This window comes from Vanessa tameamea, chromosome 5 (genome assembly GCF_037043105.1).
Source record: "Vanessa tameamea isolate UH-Manoa-2023 chromosome 5, ilVanTame1 primary haplotype, whole genome shotgun sequence".
Classification (NCBI taxonomy): domain Eukaryota; kingdom Metazoa; phylum Arthropoda; class Insecta; order Lepidoptera; family Nymphalidae; genus Vanessa; species Vanessa tameamea.
The window spans coordinates 1,773,323-1,791,529 of NC_087313.1; positions in this window are offsets into that span (position 1 = coordinate 1,773,323).

The window sequence follows — 18,207 nt, forward strand, 5'->3', positions numbered from 1 at the left end:
CGGAGAACTGTGTCTCCCGACTCGGCGCTGGCCCCGACGTTGCGTTAGTGCAAACTGCCACGCCATCTGCCGGCCAACTACGCATTTTGCCTCTAAAAAAAGTCAAATCAGCGTCTTTTTATTATTTGCGCCGACATATTTGTTTAACTCCGGCCAATAAATATACAAAAGAAAATGTTATTTTTGGTGACATTCAAACATTTCTTTAATACATAATATAAGGAAAAAAAATATTGGAATATATTTTATGATCAACGATGTATCAATGAGGAAAATCTCGGATATAGAAATGATATGCTTAACATATTTACATTGAATCATCTGTACAGATATCACCGTTCATGACCGTTTATAAAAATATTTTACGCACTGACAATTTTTCCCTACATTTTAGCTATACGTACGTACGGCTATAGATAAAAAAATCTGGGCCAAATCAATTGGTCCGTCTCAGCGGTTTTCGATGGCGAGTGAATCGCACAGAACATATTATTTGCTATCGTCTTTATTTTTAACAGATTATAATTAAAGAGGATTATACATTTAAAGTCTAAAACTGAACTGTCTAGATATCAGGATACCGTACGTAGGTCCGGTAGACAAGGGTCAACACCTTTGTCTTGTCTTCGTGGTATTCGAAATAAAACAAATTATTCCAACAATACCTACTCAATACTTTCAAAGTCGAGATGCTTATATATATTTTGGCGAATCAAACGTACGCGCGATTCAGAAAATGGATTTTCATACATCAGATCTAATACAAAATTCTTGAAAAAACATATTGAATTTATCCAGATGTAGTGTAATTATAAAAAAATCTTATGTATTTTAATTTATATCTTAGTTGTTTACCTCACAGCTTAATTTTTCTTCAAATAATTTACCAGCAAATACGGTAGCACGGCTCACGGCCACCCTGTTTTTGGGCGAATTAAAAAAGGAGGTTATCAATTCGGCCTTATTTTTTTGTGTTCCTCGATAGCTTCGCTGGTTGTGAGTTCCCTAAATCTGGAATAAGGGTAGAAACATTTTGTATTGCTTCAGCTCATATTACACGATGTCTTCACTGACTGTGAACCAAATTTTTACTGTTAAGTTTCTATTGGACACTTTATAATACACACTAGAGTAGTTAAATATAAATTTAGAATATATTTTTATTCGTAATTATTTTTTTTATAGTAGAGTTGGCAAACGAGCAGGATGCTCACCTGATGGAAAGTGACTACCACCGCCCATGGACATCTGCAACACCGGTGGGCTTGCAGGTGCGTTGCCGGCCTTTCAGGAAAGAGTACAACCATTATGTTTTGGGGGGAGGGGGATCGGGCCTCCGGGACTCTCACATACCGGACGAAACGCGGTAGCATAGCTACCACTTTACGCCGATTTTGAGTGAGAGAGTGGTACTTCCCCGGGCGTGCCGGCCCATTCGGCTGCAACCCAAAAGGTATGCAGTGTGGCACTACCACTAATATAAACAAAGCGTGGAAAATTAAGCTATTCGTCATTTGTTATAATTATTTCACTCCTCGCTAATTTTTGATATTTTTTAAAGAATTTGCTTTAAATTGATTTAAACGAATAGATTACACTTGGAAAGTCTCACGTAAAATAAAATTTTAAATTAAATATATTTTTTTTACATAAACTTTAAGAGATAACGGCTATTCGATATTTAAGTTTATTTGTTACATGTTTAAATTATTTTGTAATGCACTGTTCTTATAACATTTACTTAATATAATAATTGACTTTATGCGCCTTAGCTTACAAGCCATAGCCGTCGTGCCTAGGTTCCAGACAGCCTGTTGAAAGACCCGATATCTCTGACATTTAAGTTGATTGTAATGTCATAATCTCATTTCGTGCAACTTGGATCATTTGTGACCTTTCACAAAGAAGAGTGAGTTTGAATTAAAGCAGGTGTCTGTTTATTTGTAAATATGTACGTGTTAGTGAGAGGGTATTTGATTTTATGCGTGTGTTGTCTCCATATACATTTGTGTGTGTACTTAGGTAATAAGTAATTCTTTAATTTGGAAATTAAAATGCTTAGACAGTAATCAGATGAGTTTTATGTCAATCAAAATAAATACTTTTATCGCTTCTGGTATTATATAAATCCGAAAGTAACTCTATCTGTCTGTCTATTGCTCTTTCAGCGCCAAACCGCAATACGAAATTTGATGAAATTTTGTATGAAGCAAACTTGAAATTTAACGAAAGACAGGCTACTTTTTATGCCTAAAACCTTACAACCAACACCTAAAATGCGAGCGACAAGCGCAAACCTTGGAGAGTATATCTATTAAGTGGCATCATATTGATAGAACATTTCTTGGTATCAAACCAAAATCCACACGAACAAAGTTGTGAGCAAAATTCGTGTTGAATAAGTTCGAAGTAGAATTGAATTCAGAGATCTCTGTAAATTGCATTGCGAAGCGACGAAACAAGTTAGCCGAGGGCTAAATTTTCAGCGCTAAAAACTTTAGTAATTACACTAATTACACGGTAATATTGTAAAAACTATGAAAGAAGATTGTTACAATGTAAAACTTTACAACGCGTAACGACGTGATTATGTTTTAAACTCCGACAATAACTTTTAATTTAATTGAATAACTTTTTATTTTTATAAATAAAAAAATATATTCTCAATTTTTATTTTTGTCAATTGTTTATTTTTACGAGCTACGTATTGTGTAAGTTTTGGTTTCATCTCGTGTATCTTGACAAACGAAACCTGAATTAATAAAATAAATAATAAACGAATGAAATTTATAATTAAGTAGCATTAAGTTACAAGTACTTTTGAGTCGTCATTTGGCATTTAATATCCAATCGTAAATTAATATTCATTAAACCAAGAGACAAATGCCCGACAGGCAAAAACTTAGAGCTTTACTTACCGTACCAATTTTCCCAAAGAATGAGAAAAAAAAAATAACACTTAGAAAGAATATTCAAACAAAACAAATAAATTCTCCAACGAATTGTTTGAAAATTTAAATAGAGAATCCGAATAATGAACAAGATTGTTCAAATATCCTATCATTTTCAGGTTACACACATAAATTACCTGATTTTATTGGAAAAGTAGACACAAAATATTTACCTTTTGGACCAATACATTTTTTATCAGCATGATAGCTTACTAATCACGACATCAATGTTAAATCAATTGATAATAAATCGTTTGAGAACGTTTTGAATTATTCGATTTAAATCGATAATTATTTTTGATTTTTTTATTTAAACAACAACCTAACAACTACATTTTGGGGGAAAACATCAATCGCATGGGGTCTTTCAACGTGGTTACATTATAAATAAATACTAAAATATTTGACCAAAATGTTTACACAAATTAGGTCAATTTTCTATCACGATGCATTATCAAGTCGTTGTGACTGAATAAAACGACATCAATCGATTCGTACACGAAGAATAATATAACTTAATTAACATTAAATTATCCTCAAACTTTTCAAGTAAAAAATAAATATAAATATATGTGTATATAGTACATATCTTATTATTATTAGTAGATTTATTTATTGATATATGATAAATTCTCAATTAATTTTATGATGACGATTATGAAAAAAACTAAACAACACAAAAGCAAAATTGACAATATTATAAAGCTCGTGTCCGAATCGTTTCATACGAAATATGTCGTCTAAAATGTTGCACTCAAAAGCTATTATCGGACCCAGAGAGGTTCTACTCTTATAGTGTTTAAGAATTCAGTAGTATTTAATTATTGTGTTCTTTAAGAACCGACTTCGTATTTCACTCGTAAAATCTTGTTATGATGGTTTTGGTGCGCGTATCCTTTTAATGGTATAATTAATATTATAGTAAATTCCCATACAAACATTCATCCCTCATTTAACTTAATTAGGAGATTAATTTTGAAACATCCCTTCCTAGTGCTCAACATGGAACATATCCATAAGGAGTTCCTGTTCAAAGTTTAGTACTGTAACACTAACCGGTTAATACTGTGCGTTGTATCTAAATCATACTTTTTTTTAAAAAAATAAAATAGATTTCGCTAATATTTTTTTGTAATTTCGTAATTTCTACGGTGACTTCCAAGTATTCTTACAGAATAAATCTACGGTAATTTTCGGTAATTTTAAAACAAAGTTACGAATATAATTGTTGAAATCGCTGTCAGGAGTGAACTTACTCAACCAAAATCGATGTTCTCAGACCAAGAAAATGCAAATATTTTAAAGGCGAAACGTATTCGGAGCAAAAACTAGAAACTCCACAAGCTTGTTACTTTTGAAGACAGTTATTGAATATTATATTGTTTCCCCATTTGCGATAAATACGGACGAGTTGAACGACGAACGTTTTGAAAGAGAACATTTTATGACGTATTTGGAATTAGGAATTATTTTCGAATGTTTGGAGTAAATACTTACTGATATTAAAAAGGCGAAAGTTTGTTTGTATGGATGTTTGTAACTCTATCACACAAAAATTACTGAATGGATTTTAATGAAACTTTACAATAATATAGCATATACGTCAGAATAACACATAGACTATCATTTATAAAGATATGGGCTGATTTTTCATCGAGCAAGATATATAATATAAACACAAATTAATTACGTACGGAACCTCAATAGTGCTTCCTCAGTTTTAGCCTTGCTATCTTCGGTTAAGATTTACTTGTATTAAATACGGGGTCGTATCAGCCTTATGTATTTAATTTTAATTAAAAGTTGCTAAAAAACCATAACGAAATATCTTCAAATCTAAGACGATGGTTACAGCAGCTCGCTTACATATAAATCAAGTTAGAATTTCAAAAGTTTTCACTATTAAAGTGAAGTAAATCCAGTTTATAAGAGGAACAATTAAGAAAGTTCTGTTTGTTTTTCAAAGGTACTCTTATTAAAAATTACGGAATTATATTTTTGTACGTAAACTTAAAACGCCGTTAAACGGTACCGGAATTCAGAATATGGAATGACTGAATTTGTTTTGATTATAAGACAAGAAAATCTCGATTTCAACGTTGTTCTGAGATTTGACCTTCAATTTTCACGTCCACTAAATACAAATGCTTTAAAAAAATTGTACAGTATTTTATGGTGTGGATAATATTACAAATGTTTGGATGTCTTTTACTCAACGTGTGAAACGGTAGCAGAAGCTCGAAATACACATATTCATATACTTATGTATACAGAAATTCATTACAGAAATGCTATTGCCTAAGAAATCACTTTGTACTTCACTCGTAAAACCTTAATAACCATCTGACAATATACTCTATTTTGATGCGTGTATCCTGTGAGTGTTAATAATCACACTCAGTAAATGTCCCAAATCTGGTTGTTCATGATTGTGTTCCGTGGTGTGTTTCGAGTTTGTTCTTAGGTCTGTAATAATGTCACCCTTATCCAATTTCGGATACAGTGGCCAATTCGATTCGAAGACTAGCCAACAATGAAGGACATATATTGCGCAAATACTTGCACATATTGTTCTACCGAGCTGTTCCTATACACTGTTAACACCACATAATCCTATACAACTATTTACTTATTTACATCGTCTGATGGGATCGAAATCCGATGCGACCGATGCCTCAATTTCCTTGGCCTTTGACTTTAATACTCAATCACTTTTGCTGGCGATTAAACGCAGAAGGCTCAAGTTTTTTCAAGGAAAAAGTTGTAGACCCGAATCGAGGCACACTCATTCAGTTTATACTGGATTCTTAAGTACTAAAAATCCTGCTATTGCATTCTTCGACACTGATAGTAGAGGTACCATTGATTGTTTTCATATACGCAACTCTTACCTCTGTACAATGCACAGCAGAGTTAACCTCAGAAAGAACAGAGGCCTTCCCCGTACATCAGTCGCAAGCGCCATGCCACCAGTATTGCCTTTCTCATAACCTAGCTTTTAGATCATTGACAAGAACTTTAGACCTTATACCAACTCGGCATTAGATTGCACAGCAGCATACCCACTTTTATCCTACTTGTCCGTCCTATCAAAACGATATTAAAAACTATTGAAATAATCACGTAGAATATTTTAGCGCTTGTCACATCATATCGGTAATTATTCACAAACATATTTAAAAAGGCATTGCAACGCGCGCTGGCATTGCTTAGTTTTTTGTAGCCATATTATATAAGTGAATTAAAAAAAAAACACCTAAATATAGGTAATGTTCATCGTTCAGTATAACTGTAAATACTAATTAATATTGAAACAAACTTGAAGCATAAATTGTACTTTCTAATAACAATATGGAAGTTGTTTGTTTTGACACTGTCATCCTTAAAGTTATATTGTTTAGACCGTCTTCGAATAAACGACTATATATCATATTGCAAAGTAATAACAGCTATAATAGCTTGTATAAAAACGTTATAATGGCCCACGAATGAATAAAATAGTAAAATTTTGATGGTAATTTCGCTAATTGATTAGTTTACACAGCATCGGGTGTGAAAACGTGATAAATCCTGATGATGACAGCAACAAAATTCGGTGGATATTAAATTAGGTTGGTGATGTTTACAAAAGCTGGCTTTCTACTGGTTATAATTAATTGCAGGCGGTCTATTGTTTATTGTCAAAGCCTATGTGAATTTTAATGTACTTCTGATGCATGTTCGGTGTGATTTCGTTTTGATTAAAATGACACAAAATTTAACGAGAATAATTCGATTCGTTACAAGTAATGTTTTCAACGAAGACTGCAGGTTCAAATGAGTTAGGGCTACAGAGTTTTGATGCACCTAATTTATGTAAGTACATTCATTTCGTGCGAGAGATAAATAATGGCTTTCAAAGCGATGGACGTGCACACGTCATGTATCATTTGGTCTATTCCCGATTGTAAATTTGACATTATTATTTATTATGCATAAATAAATACGACATACTGAAATTCCATCTATTTTTTCTGGATATATCAAAAAATGTACTAATTGTCTTATTGCAAGTATGACCAAAACAAATGTTTGTTTTTTTTTTTTTTTTCTTATAAAACAGTAATTATTATTTTATATAAGATTTTAAATTAACATGGTTATTTTTTATTACTATAAGTATTACCATGTTATTTATTTTTATTCGGTGGAGCTCGATATTTCGACGTTAACTACGAATGTCTTGTTCACGAGACTCAGGGAGTCTTATATTATAGCGTATTGTGAAGCATTTTAACGAGCAAAGTCAAGATTTTAGTCAAGCAAAGGCAAAGCCAATCTGTTTTACAATCTATATACATACATAGTAGGCACCCCATATGTGACACAGTCAACGTTTTCATTCACTTTGCCAGCGTTAATATATGCAGGATAAAGAATAATTTACAAGGGGCACAATTTGCGAATAGAATTGAATTGAGTGATTTTTTAAATTACTGATATTTATTATTAAAAAAATTAAATGACATGAAAGCTTTTATTAATTAAATCATATTTGGCTTTATCACTAATTACTCGATCTGATTACACAGATTAGTATGTGATAGGTTTAATTAAATTAAATTGAATTTATCAAGTTTCATCTGATCTAGTGTATACAACATCTGATGGTATTTTTAATATGCAATACGACTATGAGTCAGTTACAGTGCGTAACTAATGTCTTACTACTGAGTAAAGTCCTTTTCGCTTTTTTTGGAGATGACTTGGTCATTATTCACCATATTGTTCCGATCTAACCCGCATTTGGAGCACACTTCTGGAGAACTTTCTTTTGAGGATTGGTTCAGTTTAAAAGCTTTTCCTAATCAACCGATTTTTTTATTTTGCATCAAGAAAATTATAATGAATTATTTTTTTTATTGACACAATACTTATCAATCACCTTTCAACATTACAATTGGCACAAAATTAATTACACATATTACGGGCATGTAACTGGTTCGAATTTTATCCCACCGTCTAAAAATCACTCCTGGAACAGTTTTATTAAAATAATATATTAGCATTGCATAGTTACATGTTTGATCTAAAATAAGCAAATATTTTTATTTTTTTTATATGCTGTCTTTTACGCGGGAATGAGTGTCATTGAATTTTCTATAATCCTGTAAGAATGTCAAAATCCATTTTTTTTTATGATATAGGCGGACGAGCAAAATAAGCCACCTGATGTTAAATGATCATCACCGCCCATAGACAATGGTACTATAAGCATTAACCTTTCCTTACATCGAAAATGCGCCACCAACCATAATATCCCTTGTGCTAACACTGGCTCACTCAATTTTCAAATCGGAATACAACGATACCGTACTTCTGTTTGGCGGTAGGTTATCTAATGAGTGGGTGGTACCTACCAAGTAAATATACAATACAAAAACAATATTTCAGTCAAAGAAAAAACCGTTTCAAGATTAAGTAAATAAGCTTATGATATACATCCGAAAAATAATCTTTGATATTAACGTTAAAAATAATAAGGAAATAATAAATGTGTCTACGAATACATTACTCTGCGTTTTGTTAAAGGGAAAGGGTTTGCGTCATGTATTGAGTGGATATTTATTTTTTGTATTAATTAATGTACTTCCGTATTTTGGACGTCGAATATTTTTTTCAATTAAAACCTTTCATTTGTTCGTTATTAAGGGAACGACGGTAATTTCGCGTTTGTTTTGTGTCCGGAAATTTTAAGAGAAATGTTTTAAATGTAATTGTAGGAATACAATCAAGTAGTGGATAATTTTTTTATTTTTTGATTCGTAGATATTGTTTTTAGAAATCAATGAATAATATGTGTTTTAATGAATCGACTTTTATTATGATATGATATATTTCAGCTGTAAAAATATACCAAGAGTAGAAAAGGCAGTCTTAATATTTACCAGTGGTAGAATCTAACTGGACAGGCTATATTTTTTGGTTGTATTTATAGTAGTTGTTTAAAGGTTTGAAGGTTATATATTGTATGGATTTGTAAGAATTACAACAAGGCGATGGTCGCTTTAATGTCAAACTAATTACATTACATTAGCAGCCTGTAAATTTACCACTGCTGAGCTAAGGCTTCCTCTCCCTTTGAGGAGGTTTTGAGCATATTCCACCACGCTGCTCCAATTCGGGTTGGTGGAATACACATATGGCAGAATTTCGTTGAAATTAATTAGACACATGCAGGTTTCCTCACGATGTTTTCCTTCACCGCCGAGCACGAGATGAATTATAAACACAAATTAAGCACATGAAATTTAGTGGTGCTTGCCTGGGTTTGAACCCGAAACCATCGGTTAAGATGCACGTGTTCTAACCACTGGGCCATCTCGGCTCAAACTAATATTTTGCTTAAAATATTTATTATAGCCATTTGCAATGTATTATTTAGTCGATACAATACATTTCAAGTTAAAGTAAAACAATTTTCATTTTACAGATATTAAAATGTGTTCGCACATACAAAATTCATTTTAAATTGTCGACTAATATCGGAAATAGCTACTAAATTTCAACAATCGATTACTTTGTCATTTGAAATACGAGTAATATAGTTCCAAGTACATGAAATGAATGTTTATATTAATATATGAAATAGTCCAAAGGTAATTCTCGTTTTTTAATACAATTGGAACCGAAGATTACAAATAAAAATCCAGTCTGGCATCAAGTTTTTTTTTCATAAAGTAGGCGGACGACGAAAAGGGCCACCTGATGGTAAGTGGTCACCAATTCCCAACATTGGCGCCAATCACACAAATTTGAAGTTGATTCCACTAAAACGTTTGAACAACTTTACACACCTTGTGGATACTAAAATCTAGTGTAGTAAATTAAAATATTTAAAATTTGGATTCAATGAGATTATTTTAAATGAACGATTAAATATAATATGAAATAAAAACAATATTCGCATACATATAATCCTTCGGGAATGTTAGCGGCTTGTAAATTGGCTTTCGGCTAAGCCCTTCATTATAATTCCAACGAAATTTCTCTTCTAACTTAAAGGTTGGAATTTACCGATTAAATCAATTTCTGCCGACGTTACATCTGTACGTATTCATACGTTGATTACGAATGAATCTATTTATTACTTAAAATACGAGCGGTTTGTGTGGTTTATTTTTTTCATTTAAATTGCAAACGTATATTTTATTCGTTGATTGATAGCAATCAATACAATCGAAACAGTGAAAGGCTTAATACGGAAGACGACTGCACGGAGTGAGATGTAGGATTATATCATCCAGAGGCAACTGAAGTACTTTCTTGTAGTTAAGGGACAGATGTGAATTATACAAAATAGTGTACTTTGTGCAAATCACACACCGTAGATATGAACAATATTTTTTCTATTTTTAAGTCTATTTATTGTAAAGTATTATCGTCTCAGCACGTTCCAAATCACAACGATCCGAGAGAAGTTTTACTTCTAAAATTTTGTAGAAAATAAGGAATAGGGAATAGTATATTTGTATTATATAAATCTAAGTTTAAATATATAGTATATAGCACAATTACAATATTCACCGACGTAATATTGAATTCAAATACAACCATAAATAATTGTTTTTTTAAATTAATGAGGTAGACCAGCAAATTGGCTACGTATTGGTAAGTAATCTGTACACGTAATTAACGTATATATATCAACTTATGAATACTAGATGGCGTTATGTCATATCGTAGACATTTCTACATCGCGATGGCAAGATTCGCTATTTGTTTTCTATAGCACTATGGAAATATTCGTTTTAAGATGGTTATCAGTGGCACTTAATAGTTATATTAGTATACATTGTTTCGTGGAGCATTCTTAGGATCGAGTGAGCAGACAAGTCAAGTCCAAGCTATTCGATGTACTGTCGATGCACTCTCAAATATGGTACTATCGAAAATTACCTTGTGCTAATTACTCACATATTTAAATCGGATACGTACCGAAAGAGCAATTGACATTTGGCACTGGAATAACTAGTTAAGTGGGTCGTATTTAATTAGATGGATTTGTCTGAAGCGTTGCTACGACTTTCTATCGAATATTATACTTCATTATTCGAAAATAAACAGGCTAGTAAACGAAACGTGTGGTACTGGCTGTTACTGGACTGGCAATGAGTGTTACATACTTAGTTTGCCCGAATCACGAGTGAATATTGGATAATATATTATGTATAATTTTCTTTTTGGTATTAAAACATTTATAAAATCTTGAGTAAAATAACTTTAGAAGTATCCTGTGAGAAGACACTAAAAACTCCGGTCAAAACACGAGTGTAAAGTGTCAGAATGTAATACGACGTCATGATGTCATTGTCTCCGTGTTCAAAGTCTCCGTGGTCGAGTAGTGTGTACACCGGTTTTCATGGGTACACCACTCCGAGGTCCCGGGTTCGATTCCCGGCCGAGTCGATGTAGAAAAGTTAATTAGTTTTCTATGTTGTCTTGGGTCTGGGTGTATGTGGTACCGTCGTTACTTCTGACTATCCCATAACACAAGTGCTTTAGCTACTTACATTGGGATCAGAGTAATGTATGTGATGTTGTCCAATTTTATATAAAAAAAAAAACAAATATGCTATATTGATATAAAATTTATACGATATACGTATCAAAATGGCGTAGCCATAAGTTGTCAATGTTTCGAAAGCGAGATACGAAGTGTATTTAAAAAAAATCACATTGCTGGTCCTTAGTATTTCCATTGCCCGCCTACGACTAATAAGTACGTACAATTAGTTGCGGGTTGGCACTGGTTTCAGCAATACAGTGATATATTGTTTAGAAGCCTGAGTCATATCATGGTAACGATATGTTTATATTGACTTAATAACATTGAAGAATTAGCCAATGACAATGAGTGCTCACCACCTAGTAGTCCATCTACCCAGCTATTATTAAAAATTGAAACAATATACAATCAACCTACAGTGAAATTTAAATTCCAGAACCCATTAGAACAATTCGAAATAAATGAACGAACGATAGCAGATACTGAACGCGTGCCGTTCGGACTGGGGTGACATATTGTGGAAACTGCGCTCGAATAAATCGCTGCCTGTACCTGTACAAAGATCATAGATTAATAGATGTAACACCAAATATGAAATCTATGCAAAACCACATTTTAGATACACAGAACTAAGCTAACTGAGATTCATGTATATTAACACGAAAAAACAAATGGAATTATCATTTTTATATACATATATCAATATACAGATCCCGAAGTTTTGAGTTCTAAGCCCAGGTAGAGCCGATTAAAAATCTTCCTTCGTGTTTATTCGTGTGAGTTCTCTTCGGATTCTGAGTTGAATTGCTGTCTCATCGGATTAAGAGCCGAGATGGTCCAGTGGTTACAAAGCGTACATCTTAACCGACGATTTCGGGTTCAAACCCAGGCAAGCACCGTTGAATTTTCATGTGCTTAATTTGTGTTTATAATTCATCTCGTGCCCGGCGGTGAATGAAAACATCATTAGGAGACCTGCATGTGTCTAATTTCAAAGGAATTCTGCCACATGCGTATTCACCAAACCGCATTGGAGCAGCGTGGTGGAATATACTCCAAACCTTCTCCTCAAAGGGAGAGGACGCCTTAGCTCAGCAGTGAGAAATTTACAGGTTGTTAATGTATGTATGATTTCATGTTCTCGCTTTTATATCCTATGCACTTGGCTACTCTTCATAATTATCATCATCATCAACATCGTCGTTATGAAGCTCCTACTATTCAATATGGCCTATTATAGTTGAATTATATTTTAAACAAATTCTTATGTCCTCAAAACTGTTCCAATAGCCAATCTAGGTGCGACGAGTCCAACTGGCATTTAGCAGTTATCACAAATAAAATATTTTAAAACTCTTTCGTGGTTACAAGATCTGTGTTCCGTAGTTTGGCCTATACAATATACATAGGAGTATATTTTTATACAATGGATAGCGTGGTTTCCGTTGATCCATTTTTTTTCATGAATTATGGGTCGCTAGAGGAAAATATGAAAAAATATGTTCAACCACGAACACTTCGCTTCACTTTCCCAAGAAGTAATATGAAAATATTGTTAAATGAGGAACGCTATGATGCTTAAACTTAAAAGGCTTTAGCGTTTTAAAAGAATAAGAATATTTTTTTGATATTTTTAAATTAAATTAAAATATTATAAGCAGTAGATTATTTATGTGTATTCGTTTATAATTTTAAAGGAAACTTGTATTTATCTTGAGAAATACCCTTTCGTATTCGTGCGTATTTCGCTTTTATAACTTTTTGTAAATAACAAGCTCTGTTTGGATACTGTTTTTACTATATATTTCAGAAAGTTTATCTCGGAGAGAAATATTAATGTTATTCACACAAGTCGTTAGATATTTTTTACTTTATAGAGGATTTTTGATAGGCGGTTTAAATAAAACAAAAAAAAAGTGCAATAATATTTATGGGAAAAGGTCATAGGTTATTATAACACCAAGCTACGACCAATGGGGAGTAGTAACGTTTAACACGACTGAAACTTTGCGGAGCAGTTGGTTCAAGATACTTCATTAGACGCTTGAAAAAAAGACGCGGTCGGATGTACCGCCCCGTTTCATTATTTAAAAATATCTTAATATTTAAAAGGCGGATGAATAGATCACTCGGATCGATACTTACATACCGTTATCGAAAGTTAATGTATATTCACTATACTATACTGTGAGACATATAAATTAAGTATTTCTTTATTTATATATAAAACCAGCAAATATTTTATTTAAAAATGAACTCGCTGAAACTTTAATGTCTATTGCTTTGTGTTCAATAATTGATTAGGTATGTTATGTTATGTTTTATTCTGACCTCGATGAAATTGGACGCGGAATAATCTAGAACAATTTTGCAAATATCGATTTGATTTTTTAGTCATTCTATTCATTTTTTCATTTTGCTTCGAATATTTGATCATAATTTATACTGTGGCTTATCATCTTAAACTAAAATGTCTGAGTTCGAAGACTTTATAATTAATTCTAACTTCTCTTTGATCTTTTATTTTGAAACTGGGACTGAAAATAGAAGGATAACGATTTCCTTCTACTTTGAGTTCTAATTATTACGTAACTTTTAACGTAAATTTTTTAGCTATTTTTTAAAGATCACATACTAAATAATTTTCCAGAAACGCCATTTACTATAAACGTTTTAGCTCTTTCATAGAGAACGTACAAATATTTAATAAATTATCTTACTCTACAAATATATTTTAACTCATTAAGTATTCTATTTGTGTTTATACAAATGTGCGTCGAAGAATAAAATCATTGACGTTAAACGACCATGAAGAAGTTGAACCACTACATCACATGGTGTTGCTTTGTACAAGCAAGTCGGGCCATCATTATAATTATATTCTACCGCCAAACAGCATAACTTTTTAGTAAGTGCTACATAGTATTGTTGTGTTCCGGTTTGAAGGACGACTGAGCCATTGTATCTACAGATACGACACAAAATCATAGCTCATAAGTTGGTGGGGCATTGGCGATATCAGGGATGGTTTTGTATATTTTAGAAATATGGGTAGAAAAGGTATTATGACCTTAATAAAATTATCTATCATCTTGATGTTAAATGAAAATAACGTGAATAGAACATACATACTTAAACCTAATATGACTATTTAAAATTTGTGAAAACAGATAAAGTTTTCATGGCTCTTCATTGTGTGTTGATATTCTTAATACTAGCGGTATAGAAAAACATTGTATGCTCCAATCCAGACCGAAGCAGCGTAGTGAAATTATCTCCAAACATTCCTTAAAATAAAATAGATGAGAGCCTCTATTTTTACTTTAAGGAGTTTTTGAAGCCACTAATGAATAAGCATTAGTGGGACACTTACGGCCATCATTTATTATTATTATTATATAATATTATTACATTAGCACACAGCAATAAACTAAATCAGAAAAGATACATTGTAAAATGACTTACAAATAAAATATAGTCGACAATTTTATTGAATACGCTACACGTGAACCCGTGTCATATTCTATACATTGTAGAAAGTCAGTCTACCTTAAATTGTAAACTCGAAAGGCAGTCTGCCTCGAGGAGTACCTTGTTAACATGTTATTATGGTAATTGCTACGGTACAATGTTTATATTATATTCAGTGAATTTTTTTCTATTTTCGAGCAACAGACGAAAATATTCACCGCGAAGTCTTAGATGTTGTTTGAAAATGAATCTATCTATAAGACTTTGTGTAATGTATTTGAAATATTTCATAGAAATCGTTAAAGAAATAAGATGGATCAAATATGTTTAAAAAATAATATTTTTCTTTATTTATCGAATCATACCTAAGTTATGTTAATCGTAGACTTGATTACTAACAATGTCAACGTATTGTATATAGATTGGAAATCTAATTACAGGATGTTATTTGAAATTTAATATTTTCATTGGATCTTTTATATTATAATTTCATAATATAATATAATAATCATTAGATGTACTGTTGACGTCATTATTATATTATTCGTTTATTTGAAAAGGTACAATTATAACTTGTAATAACAAGCATATTTTACTGTAATAAAGAAAAATAGATTTCGTAACATTTACTGATATGTATATGAATTAAAAATATACACAACATTCTTAAATTATAACATGTACTTAAAAAAAAATAATAATTAAGAGATGGGAAAAATTATAGTGTCAATGGAGGTGACCAAATACCATTAGATAGCAACATACCAGTATCTATATTTTAAAATCAACAACTTATAATGACTTACAACACTGAAGTATAAATTTGGCCGTAGTGAGTTTTACCGTAAACGCCTTAAAGAATTTAACAGCAATGTTACTCAGACAAACTTTGCAATTAATTACCATTATTTGTTTTTACTTTCATTCGATAAAAGAAGCTGTTTCGAAATTAAAATATTTACTTACTTAATGCAAAACGGGAAAAGTTTTCGAGTTTTATTTGACGAGCTGAGGACAAGTGTATTGTTTATGCTAATAAATCGGCTGGAAAGCGTTTTTAATGCTTTTTTATAGAAAAAACTTGTTCGACACGAAAAAATATTTTACTTGCACTCATCTTATGAATATTTCATTATTATATCAGTGTTTATACGTATTCTGTAGTACTATTCTGTAAGTATTTTTTTATTTCTATCGTGTTTTATTGGAAGTCACCTAACGATGATATGCTGTTTTGAAACGAGTAACTCTTCACTGTAATAACAATTATTATTGTAGACAATATATTTTAAAGAATGCATTTATCACCTGACATTTTATCATAATGGTCCTCTTCGGTGAGTTCGAATTAAAAAACGCTATCAGCGGTCATGTTTTAAGTATCGTTGAGGTATATTAAATATATCTTTTAAAATAATGTTCTTATCTTTTTATTTATACATTTTCTTATTTATTTAAATTCTGCATATAATATTTTCACTATGAAGAGGACAACATTATTATCCTCATTAATCAAAAGTTATAACACACTTCGAGTTATAAATTTAACTCGCCTCCTAGTCCTTTCTACCAAACAATACACTCGAGTACCCGCATACGTAGCAAATCAAAAACACAACTAAATAAAGGAATAATCTACATCATAAACAGTTGTCCACAATGGTGCCTAGTGAGTTGGACACAATGCGAAGTTTTCTAATAAATCATGGAAGCTGTGGACGTAGCTTAGGGGACTCCATCGCACGGATATGTCGTTTCATTACGCTAAATAGTCTTATATGACTGTAACCACCAGGTTTCATAATATTTTTCGGTTTTTTGTCTTCTATATAAAGATTTTATTATAATTTCATGGCAATTTATCGTTGGTCTTGCAGCTAGCTTCTAAAGGTCTTAATAGCGCGTGAGTCCAATCATGTCCTGATTCAGATAGAACTGATCGGAAATCTTCGGAAAATCTCATTCACCTTGGTATTATTTTTATAACTCTGTGTATATTTTACACTGTACGAGCTGATTTACGTAGTCGTTTCTGGATCACTTTTGTATTTAAAATTGTTTAACATTTTAACTTAAAATTTATGTTATCCGTTATGTTAATTTTAATTAATTTTCTTATCTAATACATAGATATATTTGTTAGTGTGTATTTAATAAGTAATTTCGCACGTGATTAATTTAACTTTATAATTCATCTCGTACCTGGCGGTGAAGGAAAACATCACGAGGAAACCTACTTGTATAATAACTCGAGCGTGTCTTACAGTGAATTATAATGAATGATTCAATTTATTGATGTCAGCTTTAATCTTATAATAAGTATGTATGTATTAACTGAAATGAAATATTAAATATTTATTACTTCACACGCTCGGTAGACGTGACAAAAGAAAACTTTTTATACGAAAAATAACAGAGCGTTGTAGTCACGTGTTACATATTTGCAATGTTCTCATAATCAATCAATTTAATCAATTTTACATGGTGTGCAAGCTCGTTTGGGCACCACCCACTCATCAGATATTCTACCGCCAAACAGCAGTACTCAGTATTGTTGTGTTCCGGTTTGAAGGGTGAGTGAGCCAGTGTAATTACAGGCACAAGGGACGAAACATCTTGGTTACCAAGGTTGGTGGCACATTGGTGATGTAAGGAATGGTTAATATTTCTTAAAACGCAATTTATTTTTTTGGGCGGTGGTGTCCACTTACCATCAGGTGGCCCAGTTGCTCGTCCGCCTACCGATATAATAAAAAAAAATCAACATTGAAATTTTACATAAATCACGCTCAAATCCTTTTAGGTCGAAATACGTACTTTACGACAACATACAATTAATAAGGCTAATTAACTTTGTATGCCGAGATAGCCCATTGGTTAGAATGTGTCCAACTTAACCGATGATTGTTTGTTTGAGCTCATACAAGCACCAATGAATTTTCATCAGCCGAATTTGTGTTTATAATTAATATCGTGCTTGGTAGTGAAGGAAAACATCGTAAGGAAACTCGCATATGTCTAATTCGAACAAAATTCTGCCGCATGTGTATCCACCAACCTGCATTGAATCCTTCTCATCAAAGGAGGCCTTAGCCCAGCTGTGCAACATTTACTGCCTCTTACTTGAAATCAATTATAATTCCTCGCCTTAACAAAAATATTCAAATGGCTACTTTGTATGGTTCCTCTCGTTATGGGCCCCAGCTCCTCCGTAAGTTGAAGCGAGATTCTCAAGTA